Source organism: Neodiprion virginianus, chromosome 4 (genome assembly GCF_021901495.1).
Source record: "Neodiprion virginianus isolate iyNeoVirg1 chromosome 4, iyNeoVirg1.1, whole genome shotgun sequence".
NCBI lineage: Eukaryota > Metazoa > Arthropoda > Insecta > Hymenoptera > Diprionidae > Neodiprion > Neodiprion virginianus.
The window spans coordinates 31599281-31625000 of NC_060880.1; the positions used below are offsets into that span (position 1 = coordinate 31599281).

A 25720-nucleotide genomic window follows, 5' to 3' on the forward strand; every position below is an offset into this window, starting at 1 on the left:
TATATAATAAGTTTGATCCGAACTTCCGGTCTTGTCGTCCGCTGTGTCTTGGAGGAGAACGTTACCCTCCTTTAAACACTCGTACATATTATATGCCGAATGATTATTTTACCATAGTGTGTGTGTGTGTGTGCGCGCGTTTGTGATTTAGGCAATAACGACGGGCCTTATATGAATAGCGGGAACGTAATTACCGATATCTATAACCAGGTGATGTTGTATTTTATAAATAACACGCGTGTAAATTGCCGGCTTCGCATACGGTGGTTAAATATAGACACGTCATTTTCATAAGCCTTTTATTATACCCTAGGCCTTTCTCTCTCTCTCTCTCGCTCTCTCGCTCTCGGTATTATGGTCGATGATTAGATCATACTTGTAATACAGTACATTCCACACAATGCTGTTGCATAGTAAGTGTAATATTAATGAATGTACGGTATGGAGTTTGCTATTTTTAGATCAATGCGAACGTCGTTGGTTCGGGTTGGGGTAAAAAATTAAAATGATTGATTTATAGAAGCTGGACCAAAATATCGAATTTTCAAAATTAAAATGAACAAAGTACAAGCACAGAAAATTGTAAATACGGAAAGGTGAAAAATATAAAAAGGTTCAAACGTAGCACGACGAAATCTAAAATCTATATAAAATTCTACATTTTGCCATTCTATATTCTAACCTCTGTTTTTCTACACTTTCTAGATCTGTCAAAAACTGTAGAAATTAGGTTTTCGTTTCGTAAAAAGTTTATGACCTTTCTACTTTTTCACCCCCCCCCCCCCCCACCCGTTGGTTCCTGTTTTTCTTTCTTTCTCTCTTTCTTTCTTTCCTTCCTTCATTCTTCCTTCCTAACTTGATTTCATCGAGATTATACCGCGCCCTCCACACTTGATTGACCGACTGACGGATTGATTGCAGGGCAGAGTGAAGTGCAGTAGCGATCTTCTGTCGAGGCTATTCAACCTGAACCCTTCGTACAATAACTCGATTCGCAATCGTTGCACTCCGGTTTGTGCATATAATTATTTCTCCGTCAACGCGTTATATATGCGCATGTATCCCTCCACGGTTCTATGCACCGACGATTTACAATATATTTCAATATTTATTATCTTACGTCCGTATATACCGTATTGTACTGGCATATGCGTATTACCTGTAAATTCAGATTTGTCAGACTCGTATCACGGGTGGTTAATTTTCTTACACTCGTTATTTTTATTCATTTATTTGTTCTTCTTTTTTACTTCACCGTGCGTTTCATAGTCGAATTCGCGACTTTGCATTTACTATGCAGCTGTGCAGAATTTGCAAAACAGATAAATTGTGACTGTATTCATTTGCCGACTTGGACTTTGTCTGACTGGGTAAACATCGGATGAAAACAGCGGATGAAGAGAATGATGCATTGTTCGAGAAATATCGTGCGGATTTCCCGGATGCTGAAGGGTAAAGCGAGGAAAACAAGGGAAATGCACGGCAAAGAAAACACGGCGATCAAACCGTTGTTATAAATTAATGTGATGTTGAAAAATAGTCGGGTACCTCGTTCGTACATAATTACAATATTACGTAGAACATGTACGCATGCCATTGTACATTACGTTTATCGATGGAATTTCGTATCGAAGTTCCGGCATGGACAGCGAAAACTCGATTACCGCAACTTAAAATCGATAGTTGAAAATTATAATTCACACTTCTGACACGTCGTTCTACTTCAACTGAATTATACACTTATCCTTAGTATTCGTTTGGTTGTTCGATATGTGGGTGGAACAGATTTGAAAAAAATAAAAATCAATTTACCGATATATCGTAGCATTAGTTTTGCAAAATTAAATAGCAATGCATACGCTGTATGCGATATTACAATAAACTTGAAATATATGCAAAGAAAACCTATTGTTGTTGTTGTTACGCTCTGCAATTTATTTTAAGTTTATTTCGACCAGCCGGTTGTTCTATGATTCGATTGCAATTGATTCGCCAGCTGCTCTCGTGTCTGGCCGTCATCGTATTCTATATTTACATGTATTTCGTCTAATAGATAGCAAGTGGTCTAGATATATTCAAGGGCAATTATAAGCAATTAAGGCGTATTAGGATTGATTGAATGTACGGTGAACTAATCAATCGAATACCTATTTCGCAGGGCGTGTAAAGAAAAAAAAGTCTATCTATTATATATTATTGTACGTATGATATATTCGTTGTTGCTGCGGCGTGAAAATTTATTAGACATTTTCTTAAAACGATTATAATCTTTCACTTGATTTGCGTGTCAGAATTTTATCGGATATAAATTTTTTTTTTTTTTTTTTTTTCACGCACTTTTGTTACACTTCAAGTACGCGATTTGAGACAGAACGAATATCGTTATCGCATCACGTATTCATGGATTTGAATTTTGTGCAAAAAATCACTCGCTTTTTCGCGTCGGTGTAAATTTAAATTCTATCTGGTGCGGTGGGTTCGCCTTAATGAAACGTATCTGTTTCACCATTTTACATTCAAATGACTATATATGATATATGTATATGTATATGTATATATGTACGGATGTGTGTATGCATACGTGTAAATACAATTCGCATCAGCACCGGGTATGAAATACACGTAATGATTGCACCGTTCGTTTAATTTCATTTTCGTGGAATTGTTTGAAGTTTGACTTCGCCTCAGGAATTCGACAAACCGATGACTGTGTAGGGATCGCTCGTAACGCGATGACGCGATGATGAATCAGTCGTATTTCTCTCTGATAACAGTGTGAGGAGGGGAATTTTCATTTTCGTCTTTTTTTTTTTCTCTCTTTGATATTCGATTTTAATATCTCTGTCCAGAGCTATGCGCAGGAATTCCGGCGCCAAATGTACGATCCATGCCATTTCCGACGATGTGATCTTGTTCCAGAAACTCGCACGGACACTCTCTCTCTCTCTCTCTCTCTCCCTCTCATTCTCTCGCTCTCTCTTTTCCTCTTATTATAAGAAACGTTTTTTGCATGACCGAACGTATACGCATATTATAACGAATGAATGAATGTTATACGAGCAATGCCCCAACCGCGCTTATGAATTAAATATGAAACGTTTGCGCGCGCTTCCGTCCATTCGGTATAAGGTATAAGGATTTGACACGTAAGTTTCGTGTTTACGACCAAAGCTGTGCTTTTCTTTTTTTTTTATCTTCGACATCCAACTCGAGCCGCTATCGCTTTGCCACAACGGATTTTACTGTAACTACGGTAGCCTAGTTACATGCACGTTTATATGATATACGAGAGCTTGTTGTTTCGTTCGATGGAATATTAATGTAGGTACAGTCTGTGACAGTCGTTTGTTACTTGTACGACAGCTGAACTGAACCGTATAAATTTTTTATATCTTTTTTATTTTAACGTCACACATGTTTCGTTTTCTTAACAACAAGTTAGTTTCTTTCGATCGTATAAACCGGCGAACGATTTTGGAATCGAATTTATTTCAAATGAAATCCGAGGAACTAGGCGAAGGGAGAAAATCGAAGCTGGAATATTACAAAGTGCCACGGACTTCCGCTTGACACGATTTAACCACGTTTGTTGGAAAATTGCTTATTCGCTGGTGCAGCCTTTACTTGTCAAACGAGCAGGTTTTATCCGAGTTGGAGAAATTGCCGCTTTCTCGCTTCGTGAATAAAAATAAATCAACAATCTTGCTTGCTCGGTATCTTCAACGTTATACGTAACTATAATAGATATTATTAAACATGTATGTATACGGTGTTTACCTATCTCTACGTACCTATCTAGATAACTAGAATATCGACGCGTCGTCGGACATGTTGAAAATTTAATCAGTTCAACCAGTGAGAGCTACAGAGAAGAGCTGCTTGCTGCGACAACAGTTTTGACTACGGATTTATCCTTTGTATTAATTATGCTGCCAATTTTCAAGGCTCGTTGTTATATAACATGTCCACGTATTGTTTTACCTAGTATCGCATAGTTCAAACTATCTTTCGAGAAACAAAGAAAAATATATATGTGTGATATAATTTAATTATAAATTGACGTACGCGACGGATTTTCACTGTTTTATTACCGTAAAATCGTCATATTTTTCAATATCTCAATTATCCGCAATGTCAAATAACAAAAGTTTACGCGTATGTTGAAATGCGAGGTGTCTCACCGAAAGTGGTATTTATTTTATTCGTTTAGTTCTTTTCGCCGTTTGTGTAAACGATGCCTAAAGTTTCTACTCAAATCGTACAAGTATTGCCTACTGTGTACACGAGTATTTGACCATTCATTTATCGCTGATTCGTGTACTTTCCTTTTTTTTTTTCTCTTTTTCGCCAACTCCGCATCCTAAATGCGCTGTATTTGTTACATGTACTTTACTTTTAGGCATAGGGAAGATATGCCTACACGCTTGTCACGAGCACTTTTCGTCGGCTATCTTACTCGCATGGCTTCGCGACTAATTATGCTTAAATAATTTCTACCTGTTCAAGGATAATTATATGCTTGTTCATAAAGCTTTCAGAGCTTCTCGTTAATACACTGCGAGGCATGTACCATTCTCTCTCTATCTCTCTCTCTTTCTCTCTTTCTCTGTCTCCCGCTTTCTTCCCTCGCTCTATAAGACAGTCGTTGTTCTCTCTTCCTCGTATCGCGAGTACCGGAGTCTATAAAGCGAGAGCAGACATGCGACAACCGCCTTCTTAGGGATATGAAATTAGTCGAGTCGAGTCGAGTCGAGTCAAGACGAGAGCTACTTTAGTCAGAGAATAGCCGGTGCTGCTCTAAGGCTAGGCATCACGTACGATGACGACTTTGCCACTTATATACATATAATTTTACCACCTCGACATCGCACATGCTTAGTAACCCCATCGCGAGTTTCTCCTACATGTATTCATCTTCTTCCAATTTCATTCTCACTCGCTTTTCTACTTTTCACATATTACATATTGTATGTATACATACGAGTATATTACACGTATAGAAAAGAACGTCTTCGACTCGTCTCCAAGTTTTATTGCTTTTGACCTACAGCTTTGACGACTGTATTTATTTATACACAGGTACATGGTATACGCCTGTGTGTCACTTCGCGTGGGGCAAAGGGATCAACCGGGAAGAAAAAACTACCCCCGGCGTAAACGCTGCGGTTCAATCCGAATTATATAAAAAAACATTAAATAATTCGCTATATTTATTGCGTCATTTTGTTCGATGAATGGAAACGACTAAAAATTAAAAAAAACGGTGTTGCCCGTCGAACGAAGCTGAGAGACGTGCAAAGACGCGTGTATGTACGCACGTTCAACGGATCGCCGATGAAACGAGGAAATGAGACGCTTGGTATTAGAAAGGTAGAGGAACGAGTGGCACGAGAGACGTTACAAACGTGTCCGTGTACTCTCTTGCGTTTAACGCGGTGTAAAACGAACCTCGGAACAATGCAAGGAACTAGCGGCAGCTATCACAACCTTAGAGAGAGGGTATTGTACCGGATGTCTGAGACTTTATACGCGGACCAAGGCACGAAGGGATAAAGTGCGTCCGTGCAGCTGGTGTGCATACATGTGGGAGGTGTATTATATGTGGAATTGTGTATACACGTATCCCTTACTGTATATCCTCATCATACTCGCTGTAGAGAGAGGAAACTGATATATAAAGTATTCCTTTGATATAATTGCGGTGCGTTCGTTGCAGTCGCAGTCCGTGCGTGTTTGTGTGTGTCAATATTTCACGTATATGTTGGATTTTACATAATGTATTCGTAATACCGCGAACACTCGGATATTATGTATACGTATAGCGTATTGGGGGAGGAACGAGAGGGACGTGAGGTGAATTTGGGACCTGTCCTTCTAACTGCGATTCGTAACCGGACCACAGTTGCTTCAATCTGTTCTCAAATGTGTGTAAAAAGTGTAATTTGACACGCGATAGAAATATTTTATAAAAGAATTACGGCATTACGTACGGTTTTGATTAATGTGTCGTTTGGCAAAAGATTTGTGTAATAATTTATTTACGACGTATGTGTTTATGTTGTTCCATTACGATACTTGAGAGTATTCTTCTTCTTTCTCACGTGGCTCATATTTTGACAAAAAAACATTGGTTGAATTATTTTTCTAGTGTTTTTAGGTTGTTGGAATATTATCATTGCGGTTAATTCATGTTTGTGCAATGCCGGTGAAATGCGTGCGACGATGCGTTAAATGATACGAAATTTTGAAAAGAACGTGTCTTTAATGCGGCGGAATAAAATATCGCGAATGTGGAAAATTAACAGAGCAACTGTGTGATTGGAGCTTTTTCATCGTCGAACTATTTTAACCGTTGAACTGTATATTATCTTAATTACTTCTCACCTCGGTTTACGACTGACGGGTACCTAAGATAAATAATAAAATTCAAATCAATTATGATTCAAGTTTTAATTTCATATCGTACTAATAATTCAATTGTCAATATATATTCATTTGTTTTTTTTGAAAGGGGTTTTGATTTGCTTTTTCTTCAACTTTACGTAACGGGATTAATTTCTCACGCGTATCGCATACCTGTACGTATATTCTATATGAAACTTTGGCGGGGATTGACGATTCTTGAACGGTGAACCGAAATAAACCGCAAAGAGTTTCACCTCATCCGGAGATATTTGCGAATAAAGTACTTACGCAGCCGCAAACGACATACCTCGGACCCCTTGATGGAGGTTTTAGGGTAATTGATGTACCTACCTACCCTCGCGGTCTCGCCAAATTCCCTCCGTCGAGTCCGTTGTGCCAAACGCATGCCGAACCCTTGCTGCATAATCGGCTTACTTCGGTAAGGGCGTGTCCTTCTTCGTGTAATATTTTTTTCTAGCTTCTTTTTTCTTTTTCACGTGTACCTTTACCACACGCCTATCCAAAATCTGCCAATCCTGTTCACGCGATTTCAAGTCTTCACGAAATATCGTATCAATGTCGATAAACAATTTGGAAAATTGTTTTTCTACGTATCATACCGCTGAGTCGTTTATTATATACTTCGGTCAATTAAGGTGAATTAATAATATGCTGAAAATAATAAACTGTACGTGTATGAAAAAATAAGAAAGGAATCGAAAACGTGCCGCAAATCTATAGCGGGTCACAAAACAGGATCAGCAAATTTCTGCTTTCGAACTATCATTTTCCTCGGGGGTAACGTAATACTCAAAGATCTATCGGTCCCTTGCGCTTACGGGGATCGAAGATGAATTTATTATACGACGATCTTCTCGCTGCTGATACTCCGGCAAATCTTTCTCGATGTGTAAAAGAGATATTTTTTTTTTGCGGAGACTATCTAAATATATGCGACCGATTTATGATCTTCCGTATTTTTTGCGGAGAAAAATGGCCGGCTTTGAGTTGGTTTGGATTTGCAGTTTCGTTGGGTCGCAGAGTTTGTAACGTGAAGTAATACACATGGATCGGAAATATTTTGCAACGGTGTGAAAAAAATTGGAATTTAGAAATTTTTGCGACCTTTATTTATCGCTCGATAACCGGAATGCGGACATCCAGAATCATTTGTAAAGACTGTTTGATCGGCTTTTTGTTTTTTTTTTTTTCTCCTTGGCTATTCATTTTATGAAATAACGTTCAACTTTGATTACGTGCGCCTCTGCTTTCGAGATATTCTCTTCTCGGCTGCAGCTGAGCTGAAAATCCGGTTGCGGACCGCGGAGAGATCCAAGTTGGGGGGGGTGGGGAAAAAACTGCATCGAATGATGATAAAAATCCCAGGAGTCGGAGCTGAGATGGTATACACGTGTGCAGTCTACTTGGTTGGTTGGAGTTTTTTTACTCGTGTTGCAAACCGACGGGGATTTTTGCCGGCAAGGCCACGAAGGAAATGTAATTATAAAGCGAACAACGCCTACCACGTACCTCGTGTACTATAAACCTTACGCATACGAGGATTATATACGTAAAATCTCGGACGACGACACGAGTCCGCGTCTGCATCTGCATCTCTAACTGCGCGCAAGCAAGAAAGTAAAGGAGGAATTTTCTCATTTCGTATTCAATGAAACTAGATTCCTTTTATTCGTACACGCGGAGAGAAAAATCTGAGAAAAATTACCCTGCTGCTACTATAATCGTGATGCAAAAGACACCTAATGCAGTTTTTATTGATGCGTGTTACAAAAATTATGGGTTTTTATGAAAAAAATTACTACCTTGCTTAGAAAGTATATATTTCGGCGGCACAAAATTTAAAATGTGACGACGCATTTTTCTGATGCAGCACGGTAAAAACTGCATTAGGTGTCGTTTACATCACGATTATAGTAACAGCAGGGTAATTTTTCTCAAATATTTCTCTCCGTGTATTACGCGATGGGAATAAAATATGTTTTGAATTATCCAACTTCGCACGTTTTATTTCCATTCTGATTGTGAGCCACTTTTTCGTACGCATACTTGTATAGGTGCGTAACGATGATAATCGATGCTCGTTCGAAATATCATGATACCCATTTTACATTGAATATATTGTTACGTTATATTTATACCGAATCTATGTATACTTCATATTTATATTTCTCTTTTTTTTGTTGCAGATGATCGGATACCGCAGTATAATCGTACCCTGGTGAAAACTGGTGCGTGATATTATGTTATTCAATTCGATCACTTTCACTTGTTGTACCATCAATTGAGAGGAGTAGAGAAAAAGTACAATACTGTCAAAACAGATACACCTACGATGTATAATTATAATTATACCTACACGTATGTTCAAGTTTCCGACATCAAGATCTACCCTACAATATATCAATATATGAAAATGTTTGTCAAATACACGCGGCATGTTGGTAAAACAGAGTAAGGAACGGAATGTGTCTCGCCTATACATAAACGTATCAATATATGATATTTATATATATATAACATTAAATTTTCGCAACAGTTACAAGAAAATTTAGCAACAGTGATCGCAACGAGAGAGAATAGCAACGGATACTAGACTTTCCGGTAACAGCTAGAAAACTAGTTTTCATTTTCTACCTAGAACTATATTTTTCGATTGTGGTAAAAAACGAAAATAATCAAGGACCGAGCGGTAACGGGAACTAAAAATTTCTCTCAGTGTACCTATAATATTCCGCACACTTTTCGCGAACCATCATAAACAGGCATGCGCGGTGCCTCGGAAAAATCGTATATTTTAGGGGTCGCTCGGTTTGCGTGCGCATACATAACTGCAATAATTACTGTGTGTGTGGGTGGTTGCAGAGGGGGAGCATCGCGTCTCTATACGTATACAAACGCCGGCCTGCTGCTCGAATATAGTGTGGATTGTGCAGCAGCCCTTGCTTGGGATTTCGAGGGGCATTGGGGGTGGCTAGAAACGCGTATCTGAAATTCTCTTCACGGTCCTCAAGACTCGCGCGCGGTCCCTCGAGGCCACTTTGCACCAAAGGCTTCTGGCTGCTCTGTAGCTGCACAGGGATTCGGATCTTTTCACGTTTCCTTCCCTCGTTTTCACAGCGCCAGACGTTATGGCGCATTTTATTTGTCTGCAGTTTGTAATGATATTAATTGTAAAATATTCAGCTTTCCGACACACGGTGAAATATGAACCTTGAGGGCGCGGGTACAGCTTTTTTGGACGGTCTAAAATCATACCTAGTTTGATTTTTGCTCCTTTTGTTTTTAATGAAAACAATTGGAGCAATGTGAGTTTGAAGGGTTTATTATTTATAGTTTTCAAGAACGTTTCGGAAGTTTTTCATCGCATTTAAGTAGCGAACGAACGCACGTTTTCAATCCAGTAGCGCAGATTCCTCAGTCAATTTTTATATGATCGACTTGAAATTTTCACACGATGTATGAAATTTCTTAAAAAAAATTAAAAATTAAAAATTTAAAAAATTAATATTACTTAAAAATTTTTTTATACAAATTGTTTTAGACATTTTTTCTTGGTCGATAAACGAAATCTCGTTGATAATCGTAAATGTTTGAAGTTTTTTTTTTTTTTTTCAACATTTGCGTTACGAACTTGAACCCGTAAACATGTTTTCAACTGAAAATTTTTCTTCCATCTGTTATAAGTTGGTCAGTGATGTCAGGAAACGTCACCACAAAATCCCTCGAGTTCGGAGTCGTTTGTTACTTATATGTGCCTAATTGGAAAATGTTGTACTCCAAGTGTGATTTTAGACCGTCCAAGCTGTATCCCCTCTCAACAGATGAAGAAGAAGAAAAAGAAAGAGGAAAGATACGAACAAAACACTCTTCAAGGCACAAAGACAGGAATAATTTAACAATCCTTAATTCGGTAACTACTGCATACCTTATATTTGCATACATATATACATGCAGATACGCTTTTTCAATCCAGTCAACAGTGTTATCGTTACAAATTCGCATAAGATGAGGAATTTTTTTTTTCTCTTAGCCACATCATTTTTTTTACTTCCTATTTAACATATTTATATTTAACAAATGCGTGGATAATGCGCAGGAGTAAAATTTTGTTCAGTCTCACTGCTCTGCGAGAATTTATCACAATTATGAATTATTGGAACGTTTTATATCAAAGCTTTTTATTTCTCATTCTTCACTTTGCAGTGCTAGTTACATCAATTTGGGTTTATATTACACCGATAAAACGGAACTTTGGAATTTACTTAGCAAAGCGTCATTGAATTTATACGCCTTACCGCAATTCGTGCGTTGCTTTTATTACAAAAATATATATTCCAAATTGCAGCGTCGATCAACCTTCGAAAACATTCAACAAGTTTAATCAACTTTTTCCGTATTATAATAGATATTATTATTTAATAAGTCGTGTAAACTTGCGACGAAGATTAATTTTCTGCACAATGCTAACGCGGCGGAACTTCTGTAACAAAGTATATTAAACGTGTAATTATAAAGAATAATTTATCAACGATTTTCCGAATATCTTTTTTTCCGTTGGTCGTGTCGCGAAGCGTGCTGCAGTTTGCAAATTTCTCCGCAAGGATCGTTGAGAAGCGAATTAATTAAGGCGGATTTTAATTTCCGCCTTATTTAGCCCGTTTATAATTTCTGTCTATATCGCGAAATTTAATCGAGTCAAGTTTCTCTTTATACCTGCTGCGTTGTCTTACAGATACGCTCATCGTCAGTCTTCTCGCGGATTCGAGGTCTCCCTGCAGTTGAGAACCACTGCCTGCATGCATATGCATACGTGCATATATATGTCTGCATTTGCGCGGCGGAAGGGCGGGGCGAGAAGAAGTCGCGGTTCCTTGCAAAGGGGATCTCGTTTCCTGATTTCCTCGGTCGACTCGACGTTGCGTCGTCCATTTTTAATAAACCAATCGAGTTTCGATTTTTTCTCTCCTCGAATCCGTAAGAAAATAATTGATATAAATTTCTAGTAATACGATGAGGCTTTGAGGCAAGTTTTATCTCAGCTCAATTGAGTCCAATCCTGCGCCAATAATATCGTGCATCTTGAACCTTCGTTTTTGTCCCATCTGATTCAATTTTTCAAATTCGGACTATTAAATTGTGGAAAACAAATTTCACATCACTTGTGTTTCACTAAAATGGCTTGGAAAAATTGTCGGTTGATTTTTTTTGTTGATGCCGAAAGTATTATATATATATACGTTTTCTGTTTGAGTTTAAAATCAAGAAATCGTAAGTGGGATTGGAGTATAAACACTTGGGAAGAATAATCTGAAAAAATTAATGTAATTCAAGTTTGAGTAACGATGGTTATTTAGGGGTTAAAAAATTATCAAATGTCAAATCCAAAATGAACAGAGTTGGACGTTGTTGATCCAGTCATCATGGAATTTTGATTCTTGTATTACATGTGTGTATATCCGCGTAATGCGGGATGGTCCGACATTTATACTATTTTCAGAACAAAAATTGAGTTGTACCATAATTGTCAAACGTGAGAATTCGTAGCTCATGTAACACGGATTACAAACCACATTTACCCGCACAAATCTTGATCCTCCACCGCCTTCCGATACGACGTGTAATTTATAACACATGTATATCATATTTACGTATGCATTACAGCTATCGTGTAACAAAATTCAATATTTAAAGAGATTTTTCGAATAATATAGACAAAACACTAATACCATTTACCCATGTGTATTAAATATATGGTGCGGAATTAAAATATAAATATGACACAGATAAAATATAATGGTTGCATGGGAGAGGGGGGAATGAATGTATGATTTTATCCATACGGCGCACGTACGCAACAAGTTTTACGCGAACGTGAAGGCATATCGACTTTCGCGACAGACGGATCCGTATATCCGTGTATAAGCTCCAAAGCGCATTGAAAGATTGAAGAAAGACTTTAACGTCTCTCTTTTTCGACGACACCGTGAGGGGACGATGCGATGCGATTCAACCATTTCGATCGACAGTTTCCTCACGTTTGCCAATTTACAGAGAAAGAAGACCTCGGATAAAACTTGTGATTTTTCGTATAACGGAGTTTTGAATGATCGACTGTTTTTTGATTTTTTTTTTTTTTTCCCCCCATTCACATCGCGTACGCGTCCCATCGATGAGTCTCGTAGCTTGTACGTATACATTGCGCTACTGGAAGTGTGCAACTTCCGCTTTTACGATGAGATAAAATCCCCGAGCCAAGGTTTACTTGGGAATTAAAATCCGGTCTGTCAAGCTTTGTTGCTCTTGACGCCGTCACAAAGGGTCGTCGCATCCTGTCTTCTTCTTCTTCCGTGTAAACTACTCTCCCTCTCTCTCTCTCCTCTCTCCACTCTCCTCTCTCTTCTCTTAGCTAAGAGGAACTCCACAGCGCGTAGTACTAGCTACTATATTCTGGTTTTATACTCTTTTGTTGAAGAAAAATGTCCCCCCTCCCCCCCCCCGGCGTTGTTGGTTCTCTGAGGTATAAAAGATACTCGGAATTGCGACTTGCAAGATCCAGTTTCTTCTCGTGTCAACGCCGCGAACATTTGGCTCTTGAAAACGAAGGCCATCCTTCTCTTTTGTCAATTTTTCACGTATATAACTGACCAACCTCGAAAACGCCGGAGCTCCGAGTTTGCCAAATTTCGTAACAATCCGGTCAAGATCAAACCGCCTACTCCGCGTAAATTTGGGACGGAATTCGGAGGCTGCGCAATTTTCAATGGAAATTATGTACCATTTTTTTTTTCTCTCCCGCCAAAACTTAACGCACTCCACGGTTAATTTAACCCTTTTGGTAATTCCGCGGCGTTGGATCGCGGGATCGTTGAAAACTGGATGAGGGGGGGGGGGGGGGGGGGGGGGCAAGAAAAATCTCTATCCGAGTATAAGAGTATTAAAAAATTAAAGCCTTCAAGTTTTAGCTTCTTAGCTCGACGGCTTTCGAGCTCATCAGCTGAATTTCCGCTGGGTGCAATATTCGCCTCGGGTTGTTAGGTAGACTTTTCAGAAAGTTGAATAAAAATGAAAAAAGAATGAAAAAAAAAAGAAATTAAGCGTAAAGAGAGGAGAAAAAACTTTCAAATATCCGGAATATCGTGTATATATAGATATATGTATATAGATATATATATACATCGTATACTCCATTGTATACTCTTTGTACCCTGCTCGGTATAACGAACCTCGGCAATTTTCCATGCCCTTTCGTCGAAGATGATTCTTCTACAAAGTCTAGACGCTGTTATACCGACTTCCTTTTAATTTGGCCACCTATAAAAAGAAGAACAAGTAGAAGATACAGAATGGAAAGGAAAAAGAAACTTTTCAGTCAATATTTTTCATCCAAACGATTTCTGCTATATCTATAGAATATTGGTTGGATAATACAACGATACTTGCCCACCTTAGAGGAAAATAATAATTCCGGCAGTATTAAATAACCCTGCGAATATCGTGTGTTTAATCGATTCTCGATTACATCAAGGCGTTTCGCACTCGAACTGATTCTCCCCATTTTCAATTTCCCGCGAATCTTTTCCCCTCCTTCTTGAATGTCGTTGCATGGGACTGTGTTTCGAACAATCGTGTGGATTCGGTTAATTCTTTTGCAACCGTGGAATTACAATACCTTCAATATCGTCGGATATTGAAATCCTCAAATGTTAGTATGGGAAAACAACAAACGAGTAGTCGCTAATTGTGAATTGAACGCCGACTGACTTAAGGTACGCGAAGGTAGAAGAGACCGGGGCAAAGTGTCCACCTCGGAAAAAAAGAATCTAAACCGTGTTGATAATTTTTTTTTATCGATGTAAAGTCTTTTCCTCGTTTCATAATATCACCACGTCCGGAGAGAGTCGTCACATACGAATAAACGCTGTTACGCGCGAAGGTTCGCTTCAAACTTTGCGTTTATGTCCCAAGTTCTTAGTCACATTATCGAATGACGGAAATATAAAAATTACAAATTAAATGACACAAAATGGTGGAGGCATAAGAAATAATGGTTTATAATAAAATAAAAATCTAACATTTTGGGATATTTTTTTTTTTTTTTTGTATTCCGTGTCGACCACTTCGCACCTGTACGTATAATCCTTTTAACGAAGAACGAGCGGAAGGAAGTTATTAATTACCGTCAAACTCTCCTCGGGGTAATCGGCAGGCAGCGAACGCATCTCCTTATTATACCTTCCCTCCGCTCCCTCCCACTCGGCCCTTAATTAAGGGGGGGGGTACACCATGCAAGCAAAAAAAAATACTGCAACTTTGCGATTTTTTTTTAAAAAAACGGATTTATTTATGAACATGCGGTCTTGAATACATTAATATATAAGTCTTTGAGAACTTTAAAAAATTTTTTTATTGTCGAAAAATTTCAAAATGGCGTCGTGACAGTTGGATCCCCAAAGCCGCTCGGAAAAATGGGGTGCGAGATTTGGTGGAGTCGTGGATAGTCCTAGAACACACAAATTACAAAAAATTAGTTGTATATTATGTTTTCTTGTCCACTACGTACCACTTTTTTGATATCTAGTCTGAAAAATTTTTTTTGACCGTTTGAAGTCGCAAAAACGTGGTCGAAAAATTGAAAAAAAAAAAATCGTCACTTAAACAATCATAAAAAATTTTTGAGACTAGATATCAAAAAAGTGGTACGTAGTGGACAAGAAAACATAATATACAACTAATTTTTTGTAATTTGTGTGTTCTAGGACTATCCACGACTCCACCAAATCTCGCACCCCATTTTTCCGAGCGGCTTTGGGGATCCAACTGTCACGACGCCATTTTGAAATTTTTCGACAATAAAAAAATTTTTTAAAGTTCTCAAAGACTTATATATTAATGTATTCAAGACCGCATGTTCATAAATAAATCCGTTTTTTCAAAAAAAAATCGCAAAGTTGCAGTATTTTTTTTTGCTTGCATGGTGTACCCCCCCCTTAAGCTCCACCTCGGCTCATAGGTGGTCGTCAGGCCTTCCACCGCTTGCAGGCAGGCTGTGCAATTATCGTCTCTTCCACTATAGGTAACACCATGGACACCTACGAAGTTATGCACTCTGTAATACCGGCGTTGTCGTAGGATAGCATTGTTCGAAAGGGGGTTCAACTCCCGGCTGACTGCGTACGACCGAAGACAATGAAACTGCTGATAACAATACCCGCTGCGCAGTTGTTGCTCGTGTTCCAACATCTCGCAAATGCATCTCGTGTTTGGCGACATTACCAGCGCTCCTCTGTCCTTCGCATTCTCCTTAAAACGTCTATAGTGTCGCCTGTCTAATGGCATAATGTCGTAAGCGCCATTCTACGATTTGAATTGAAAATACAAGAGGGCGTGTATTTTTTTTTTTTTATCGCATCTAGGCTTTGAACGTGAAAATATGATTAGAAACGTTGAAATTGAATATCGGTTCAATTGAGAACGAAATGTCGTATGTACTGGTAGATAATAATGAACAATATTTTTTTCCACTTCTCCTGGGCTCAAGTATAAATTCATAGGCTAATGGTAAAAGGTCGTATGTGCTGTAGATGCGACCTTTTGGTTGTGATGAAAAATGAAAACATTGTCTACTGCGGTAATTGCATAAGGGTGTAACCACCAAGAAATTATTATTGTTATTCCTATCGTTCCGATAATTAACGATTTGGATTATCAACGTTCAGAAAATGGATATCGTCACTATATAACTTTGTTAATTTCAATTTTTTATGCTTTTTAGTAATCCTTGAGGCGTTTTGAAAAAAAAAATAATAATCGACGTTTACGACCTTTCGTTTATATTTTCGAGAATTTTATTTTAACATTTCTGTATATTTGCAGATTTCGATTTATCTATGCGCTTCAATGATTGTTAGAGGAAAAAAAAACTACGGTTACGGCTTTCTGTTTTGATCTTTTTTTTTGGTGGTTACGACCTTGTGCCATCAGACACGCATATTATTTGACACATTTTAACGCACGTTGCGCGTGACTACCGATTCTCTCCGACGGCATAACATCGGACTCTTATTATCGTAATGTCGTCGTCTGTTCTCTTTGTACGAGCATTTGCAGATAACGCGTCTGCACTTTTCTTTTAATTATAATGAAATTTTCCCTTTACCAACCTTTTACTCTTTCTTTAATACGCTAAATTCCTGCAGAAGTATTTAATTCAACCACGTTCAAAGCGGTGTGATAAAACACCAGCAAGCTTGTAATATGCAGCCGTTGGTGAGAATTTCCGCCACGTCGTTTTCAGAATTACTTTCCTACGCTGCGGTAATTCGATCAGTTTGCTTCGGAGTGTGTCATCTGAAATTTTTCTCAAGTGTATTTCATTCGTCAACTCGATTAACGTCGTTGTACAAATCTTCTGGAAATATCCTCCGAACGGACAAGTCTCGATTGAGATCCTTTTCAACATCTTTTTTAATCTTCCGATATCACTGTGGAGTCGTTTGAATTACAAAGGCTCGCATGTCATTTATTCAATCCTTTAATATCACACCGAACCTCTGTTTCTAGGCAAAATTATGGACGGCATAAGGTATTTCGGCAAGTTTTCACCCTACGAAAAACTCTGTACGGATCTTACATACATGTACATACATACATCATTTTGCACTGTGTATCGATACCGTACAGAGAAATTTGTAGTTTGTTAATCGAGATGTACGCATATCGTGTACGATATCGTGCCATCGGTAGCACCTCGATCCATTGACCTGATATTTGTAAATGCGCTTTTACAATCGCACGGTTCAACGGCTGTTACACCTCCCCATCTTTATCACCACATACCTACATGTTTAAGTAGTATCCGAAGAAAAATCGAACGATTTGATTCATCATAGCCGGAGTGGCAGTGAAAGTCGACGCGAAGCTTTCTGCTTATTATAATTCGTGTAATTTATACGCAGGCATGTTGGTAAGCGTAAAATTGATTTTTAGCCAAGGATTTTATCTCGTAATAAAAAGTAGTTCGTAGGCGTTGAAAGCTTTTCGCAATTTCACGGATACGGATGAATTTGAAGGCCGTTTGCCAGCCGCTCCTTCTTCGCCATTTTTCAAACCATAGTTCCGGTGGCCGCTCGGCGACGAGGGCCGGCAGCGACAGCGACAGCAACAGCAACAGCTTTATTACGAGAAGCGTTATCGGCATCTGTTGTGACGTAACGGGGCGAGGGGTCGTTCCCTCCCACACCCTTTCGCTCCTTTGGTTCGCGCGTTATCTCGGTCCGAGGTTGGTCGCTCGGGTGGGTGAAACCCTGTTTTGCAACGACACCCGAGGGCTGCGCCGACCGCCGACAATGCCTCTTGAAACGTATTCGCGCGGAGCTTTTTGCCTCGAAACAAAATCTGCTTCCATTTCACGCCGGAGAAACCTTCTCACCCGCTTATAAGTATAATATACACGTGTATACGTGAGTATGTATGTATTTGTATGCGTATACCGTATACCCTGTATATATATGTATATATGCGGGGGGTGAACCTTCCGAATTACATCCCCGTTTCCGTTGTTGCCATTCTTACAGAGAGATATCGCGAAACTGAGTCTTTCCCCGCAGTTTTATACACCTCCGAAACAACAGAAGTTTATTATTCTTTGCGAACGGTCAAAAGTATCGTTATATAGTATATTGTTATTCAATTTTTATCGTATCTACTTGCAGCTTGGTTACCGTATCGGTTTCAGTCTTGCTCTCCGGATGTTTAAAGCAACTTTGATAAAAATTGAACGTTCGCTGTTTGTTGATGAACGACGTAAAACTCATTGGGTAATCGGAAAATTTCATTTTTACATTATTTTATACCTCTATTATATTCTTTTCACGATTTTCTTTTGTTCATTTTTTCTTTTTTGTTTCTTAGTTTTTGGTTCTGTCGGCACGTTTTAGTCTGCTGCTACGTATAACTGCAGTGTTTCGTAAGGATATGAAACCAAGAGAGAAAAGTTTTATCCGCATGTTCACGGGAACGTTCACGCACCGCGCGTAAATGACACGCTGCAAAATCCCCCCCCCCCCCGCGCAGGTGCGAATAACGCAAAGCTACTCACCGACACACATTTGCGGGATGAGAGAATTAAGGGGAGAAGAAAAACTTTTGTGTTTATATGAAAATTGTCTGCGGAACTCCGGGGTCAAAAAAGGGGAGACAACTGGAATTCCTGCACCCCTACGCAACAGAGAAACCGGGTCAAATTCACTCGTGATTTCGAATATTACACGTTATTATTATTATATTACACACACACACACACACACACACACACACACACACACACACACACACACACACACACACACACACACACACACACACACATATATATATATATATATATATATATATATATACATTTTTATGCATTGAAGAATATCCGATGTCTAGACGATCCAGAGATTAAATCCGACGAGCGTCAGAATTTCGTCCTCCGGCGAGTTTATACAAATCGTAATGCCTTTGAGTGTAATTAAAATTCTCGTTTACTAGATAATTGCAATAAACCTTTTCGTTATAATATTCACGGCCTGCGAAGTGCGTGAAAGATGCGAAGGTTAAGTTCCGGCCGGAAAAACCGGCCTGGGGAAAAAGTCTTATTCGAAGTTGTAGCCGCAAAGAGAAACGGAAGTAGGGGTTGAAGGAGATGAGGGAAAAAAAGAAAGAAAATGAGAGAGAGAGAGAGAGAGAGAGAGAGAGAGAGAGAGAGAGAGAGAGAGGGAGAAGAGCGGGGTAAGAAATAAAATGTACCCCTAGTCGTGGTTCTATCGTTCTTCTTTTCCGTCAGTTCTCCATGCAGTGGAAGTAAGATGCTGCTAGTAGAAAATTGGGTTTATTTTGTCGCTCGCTCTTCTCTCTGACTCTCTTTCTCTCTCTCTCTAATTTGCACCACGCCTCAACTTAGCCCGGGTCTGGCGCTCTGCAGTTCTAATATCCTTGACACACCCTTTCCAAAGCTTGGATATTTTCTCGTTATTAACGGTGAAAGTTTGAAAAAAAAAGAAAAAAATAGTTACAAGGGTTATTTTATCGGACTTTTGCATAGCTGTTACATACACTTGAAACACAATAAAGGAGCTTGCTAATTTTCGAACAGGTTTCGCGTCGGCTCTGATAAAACGATTCTATTTATCATCGAATAATATGCGAAAATCTCGATATCCACACAAGGCGTTTCGGATGAAAATTCAAACCAACTTCGATAAGGGAGAAGAAAAAATTAGGCCTCTATCCTCAAATCTTACGGTATTATGTCACGATACTTGAGTGTTTACTTCGTTCTTGTTTTCTTGAAGATTATTGGAACGAACCAAAATTAACTTGCACTCAGGCGGGGAGGGCACGATCACTTTTCGTTGCCCAAGAGTATCCGGTGAGTACTACGTATTTTCAGTGATAACGAGAACCACCTTCGCATCAGATCGCATTTCCTGGTGACCAGAGATAACGAGTCCCCCTCGGCACTTCCGGTCCGTCATCCCGCCTCCGTTGCCATTCGAGGCGGAAAGTTCTTCCTTTCTTATAGTCCGGCGACGTGGCGACAAAGACGACAATAGAATAAAGGAACGAGATAGGCACTAGATAAGTTACTCATGCGATAGTCCCCGACCGACCTCACGTGCAACGGGCTGTAGAACTATTTTTTTATTTCCTCTCTACCGTTCCTGATCGTCTCTCCCTGTGGTTTTTCTTTTTTTTTTTTTCTTAAATTTTTTTTTTTTTTTTACTGAACTTGGTTGGCCAAAAATCATGACATTTATTAATTATGTACAATCAGTTCAATTTTTCACACGATTGAGTATTTGTAAAGTGATTATATTCGTGAGATACGGAGATTCCTTTAAATAGACAGTAACAGAAACTGTATATTAGGATTATTGCGAACGAAAGAGTTTAGATATCGATGCCGCGGTTCAAATCTGTTATTCGAAATTTTTCTTAAATCTAGTGAAATCGTCCGATTTTACTCTACGACGATTCATTTTATTCATAGTATGATTTTCTTATTCGTTGATCCTTATCAATATCGGTGCAACCTTGTGAAATCAAATAATTAACGATGGCGATATGGTAAAAAAAACTTGCGTTTTGGTGAACTTGTGGAAAATAGTTTTCTAAACAAAATGAAACATCGTAGAGTGAAATCAAACAAATTTACTTCATTTTTAATCATTTAGAAGTGATTTAAGACAATCCAGCATTTTCCGGTTTTGTATTATTATTATTACTATTATTTTCTTATATTAGAGATCATCTAAACTAACGAATACAATAATTCGATAAATACTCAGTGTATGAATATCCCGGAATAAAATTGACGAATACTATTGTTTTTCAATCAACCAGCTAATCTCCGTAATTTAAGTGCATGCATATGTCGGGGAGATTTTTTTTTTGTTTTTTTTTTAAATCTATTATACATATTTTTGTATAACCATTTATGAACTTCGAGTGATGTAGGATGAAAATGAAGAATCTGAAAAGTGAAAAATTGTCTTCCGTTTCTACCGGTGTTTTATTTTTAGTCGCAGATTATCTAGGATAACCGTAATTACAAGTGTTTTTGCTAATATCGGATACCGGGAAAAGTCCCTCGGGTGGAAATTGCTAAATCGATCTCTGTGTTAGATTCGGATTTAAAGGAAAAAACCTTGGCGCGATGTGAGTAATACAAAAAGTTGTTACAATTCCGCAGAAAGTAGGCACAATAGGCGCGGCTTAGCGCGTGTCCCGACATTTCCTACGCTTTACAACAGATACCTGATCCATACAGAGAATGCCGGTGAAATCCAATTCTGCAGAGAAGCAACCTGAGGCGGGTATAAAATAGTAAAGTTTGGGGTCCGGGTAACGCGAGTTTCACTACGAAACCGGAGGGGGATCAGCGATATTTATTTAAGGGTTTGATCTTGGGTTTCGGCGGGGCTCCTTAATTTACCCAGATAAATCCCTTCGCGGTGCCTCGTTGAGCCAGCCACCCTCCGCCTTATCTCCCTTCTTGATTTCGCCATGGCCCTACTACCTATAAGCCATTCTCTTCGTTACGCCGTGGGTATACGGAAATTCGGAAGTACGCCTGTCATTCTATTTATACTCTACAGCTGTACTGCGCGTAATACACACGATATTCGAGTTTCGAGTTCCTTTTTTCACTCTCAAAGAAAAATGTCTGCCGATGCAATCGGCATAAGCTTTTGTTGTAATATAAACGCCGTGCCAAGTATGGCCAAGTATGGCTGCATCATATAATATTCTACACTTGCGCACAACAATCTGATGTACGGAAGCATTTCAGGCAGGCATATATAAACACGCACACACAGGCATATCCGGGATATTGGTTGACAGTTAAAAGGTGTACGTACGTATCTGTTGACCACTTCCGCATCAGCGTAATTTATATGCCTTGCACAGAGATTTTCCATTCGCTTTATAGGCGACTTTCGATGTCACATTGCACGCGATTATACGGTATATTTTAATTATCACGTTCTATCCGGTTTGCTCGACGTTTTTAAAATTAACGCTGTTGTGTAATTCATATAAATTTTGGGGGAAAAATTCAGCGGGTCAGAGAGAATAATATTTTACAGTAAATGTATATGCACCAGTATGGATAAGAGACGAGACGTTAAAATAAGAGTGTGAAAAAATTGCTGCATTTCTTTGTTGCTAATCGTCGAGTCTTACGTTCGTATACGAGTTGCACGCAGAGTATACTTGGTGAGTTATAACAAGCACGCGCGTAAAGAATTGCAACATTTCAGTAAAACTATTATCCCCACCGGTGTTCCGCGTGGCAAGGTACATCATAAGTGCAATGTGCAGAGAAGATATGGATGTTGTGCCTATACCGAACACGCGTTTAGAGCAAAGTTTAAACTTGACGCCGTACTTCACCGCCATGTTGGTGTGTGCGGTGCAGCGATCGCGTTTGTGTGCGTGCGTCTGTGTGTCCGTGTACGCGGGTATGAAATTACATTTTAATCTAAAACGCGTCTGCCTCGCATAATTCAACCTGACAGACGCTGCCTGGCTGCAGGCTTAATAATACGAGAAAGTCGGGGGGGCAGGAAACGAATTCCATTTTTCCCTGCAACAGCTCTTTCTGGATGCGTACTACAATCGCACAGCCTTCGTGTGTATTCTCTCTACTCGCAGTAGTATCTTGTGCGTCTCTTTTCAGGGACAGATCGGGGCCACGTATATTTTTTACGTCGATTTCATCGAAACTTGAAAAATAATTTGGCAAAAACGAGATGGTGGAAAAAAAATAAAATTGTGTAGGAAACGAAACTCACATTTACAAGTGTTACAACCGAGAAAATGAACTTTTTTGTTTTTAACGAGGTGAAATTGTATTTTCGCATTTTTATCACTATGTGGCTTACGTAGTTTTCTGATCTTTAAGCTCCGGATTTAAAGTTCTCCTATTATATATATATATATATTTTTAACCAAGAATGTACGCCCGGACGACGGAAGTTAAGTGATAACGATGTATTTATAAATATATATTTTTATATCTAGAATGAATCATGCGGTGGAATTCGTTGTGTTTCTGTAATACATACATTTTTAACATTCTAATTTTACTCACATTATTATCAGAAATACGTAAATATAAACGTGGAACTTGAAGCGAGAAATTGAAAAGCATAGCAACGATCTGATAAGAATTTATTTTTACAAAGGGTCGAAAAAGAGGCAGCAAATATTCGTGCATATTACTGAAGTCTCTGCAGTGTTTTACAGATACGCGTTGTACTTTATCTTGAAAAAAATTCCACAGTGGAATTGGATCGGAGACTTTTTTTTTTTCTTCCCTTTATTTCTCTGTAGGTTCGTTTGCGCGGGACCCGATAACGAGCAGCAAAAGAATGGTTGAAAATATGGAGGATGTAACATCGCGATAAACGAGCTAACCACACACTTACGATATTCATTTGTTTCAATATTACCGCAATATTCTCGTCAACGAAACATGTATAAAAGACCTTTTTGTAACACTTGCGCGGGAAATTCAACTTTGCGCACCGAAAAGTATGCGCGAAGCGCCCGATTTTCATACACTTTAATTACGATACAGTTTTCAGAGCTAAACTAGCACCATCGGACACGATGAGTCGTGACTGCGATCCCGTCCACTGTGTTGCAGCAACGTGTCTACTTTTAGATTAGACTGCAACAGTTTCAATTTTCTCGAGTCGAACTTCCCATTACATGTGTTATAAAAAATAGTGTACGTTACGCGTGCGCAAAGTATCTGATTCTTGCACTAGTATCGTAATACACCTATTCTCGCTCGCTCGTTAGGTCGAACCGTAATAACATGTATATTTTATGTACGACACAGATTACAGTTATTGGTAGTTACAGTCGTCCTCGGGTAACTTTATAATTAAATCAATTAACATATTGTTTCATTCCATATTCAACGTGCAATTTTTCTGCATGAAACACGGGGGAAATTTCGAATTTAAATTCGCAATTGTATTGTTAGATTGACGTCGAATAACCGTTATATCGTCACACATTCACAGAGATGTCTGCAATGTGAATACGTTTTGAGAAAAATGAACAAAGCTTCACGTTAATTTTATATATGTATAGTTACGCTTTTGAAATTCTATCTCGATGAAAATGAGAAAAAAAAAAAACTTGACGACGTTTACAGCTTACGATTAACAGAAATTGAGCGAAGAACAACGCGATGTACAATTGTTACGGCTTGCGTCGTATATCCACCAAGTTCAATCGCATTTCTCAAAACACTTGTTCCGACTACATTATTTTATTTCGTAATTATTCCTGCGGTGTGGATTAGGCGAAAAACCGCAACCACGGATTGCCTTTCCCCCGTTCTTCGTTTAATATAAAGCCTATTATTCCTTGGAACATTAATTTCACCATCTAACAGTTTATGAAGTCATCGAGTATATCTGCCTATAATTAAACCTCGTGCAATTTTTTTATGTGTACATTAGACAGTATCAAAAAAATCGACGATTTTTTTTTTCGAAATTCCAAACGACGATCAAAAGTGCTGTCCAAGTTTCAGCTCTTTATATTAATATTTAGAGATGCCTCATCGCGATTTTCTATTTCCTATTCAAATAACCTGGGAAATTTTTTTTTCAAGTTTGGAATTTTATAACTCATCAACGCATTATTGTACTGATAAGACCAGGATTCATTTTTTTAGAGAATGAAACGCTCTGCGAAAAGGCTCTCTTATAATATAATGATAAATCTACTCTTTCAAATGTTACTTACGGCCCGTGTTGGCCTTTGACTTTAAATATTTAAATGGGAAATAGAAAATCGCGACGAGGCATCTCTGAATATTAATATTAAAAGCTGAAACTTGGACAGCATCTTTTTATCGTCATTTGAAACAACATTTTCGACTAGAATTTTGAAATAAATAGTCGTTTGTTTTTTTTTTTTTTTTCCATACAGTCTAACGTACATACATGTGTATACCTATGACGTGACACCAGGTTGTACATTTTTCCCCATGTTAGAAACTCGATCAGGCCTTTCCCTCGAGTTTGATCAGGACACCGCAGTAAACCCGCAACAGCCACCGAATGGCAGATGATAAAATATCGACCCTCACGTTAAGCGTATCCATCAACCTTGATCCCCATTGAGATGTCAGCTTGCCAGAACTCTCGCCTTCGTCCGGGGACTACAGTATCTTCCAATACGAGCGATATATATTCTCGCGGAATTATTTTCTTCCCCCCCTTTTTTTTTTCTTCTTTTTCCGTAGATTTTACGAAAACGACCATGATACAGCGAGATGCGTAAATAAAATAAGATATGCCAAGATTTTCAACGTTTGAAGTTTTTTAATTTGATGCGTCAAGTTCTTCGAACGACATTTATTATACATTTAGGATCGAAACTGCATGCATTCCACGATTATTTCTCCCCGTAAAGTCTAGACCGCGTAATGTATTCCTATTCGTTGGGCTGTTTTGTTCTTTCGTTCGGGCCAATTTTGTATCTTTTTTTTATTCTTCTTTCCCACCCCACGCTGAACTGCAGACCAAATATTCCAGTGACAATTCCGTGTTTCGATTGCGACGCGAGTAGGTACATTAATTATTTCGGACCAGTCTTTATGCCCTATACAAACTACCTATATGCATAGTTGCGCAAACTTGCAAAAATCCACCTTTGTACGTCGTCGGTTAAAAATAGCTTATGTAGACACGTGGGTATACAGACACTTTATAACGCA

At 38.7% G+C, this 25720-nt stretch overlaps 1 protein-coding gene across 9 annotated transcripts in view; it reads left to right on the forward strand.

Annotated features, from left to right (window-relative positions):
• The window catches only part of LOC124303584 (ankyrin repeat domain-containing protein 50), an 80815-nt gene that overhangs the window by 16871 nt on the left and 38224 nt on the right, over positions 1–25720 (forward strand). For 8 of the 9 annotated variants that reach the window (XM_046760959.1, XM_046760962.1, XM_046760964.1 and 5 more), the window contains exon 2: positions 8613–8654. The exons of the other annotated variant lie outside the window; for it this stretch is intronic. The gene's annotated coding sequence lies outside the window, so the exon portion shown is untranslated. The remainder of the gene's footprint in view (positions 1–8612; positions 8655–25720) is intronic. 9 annotated transcript variants of the gene reach the window in all.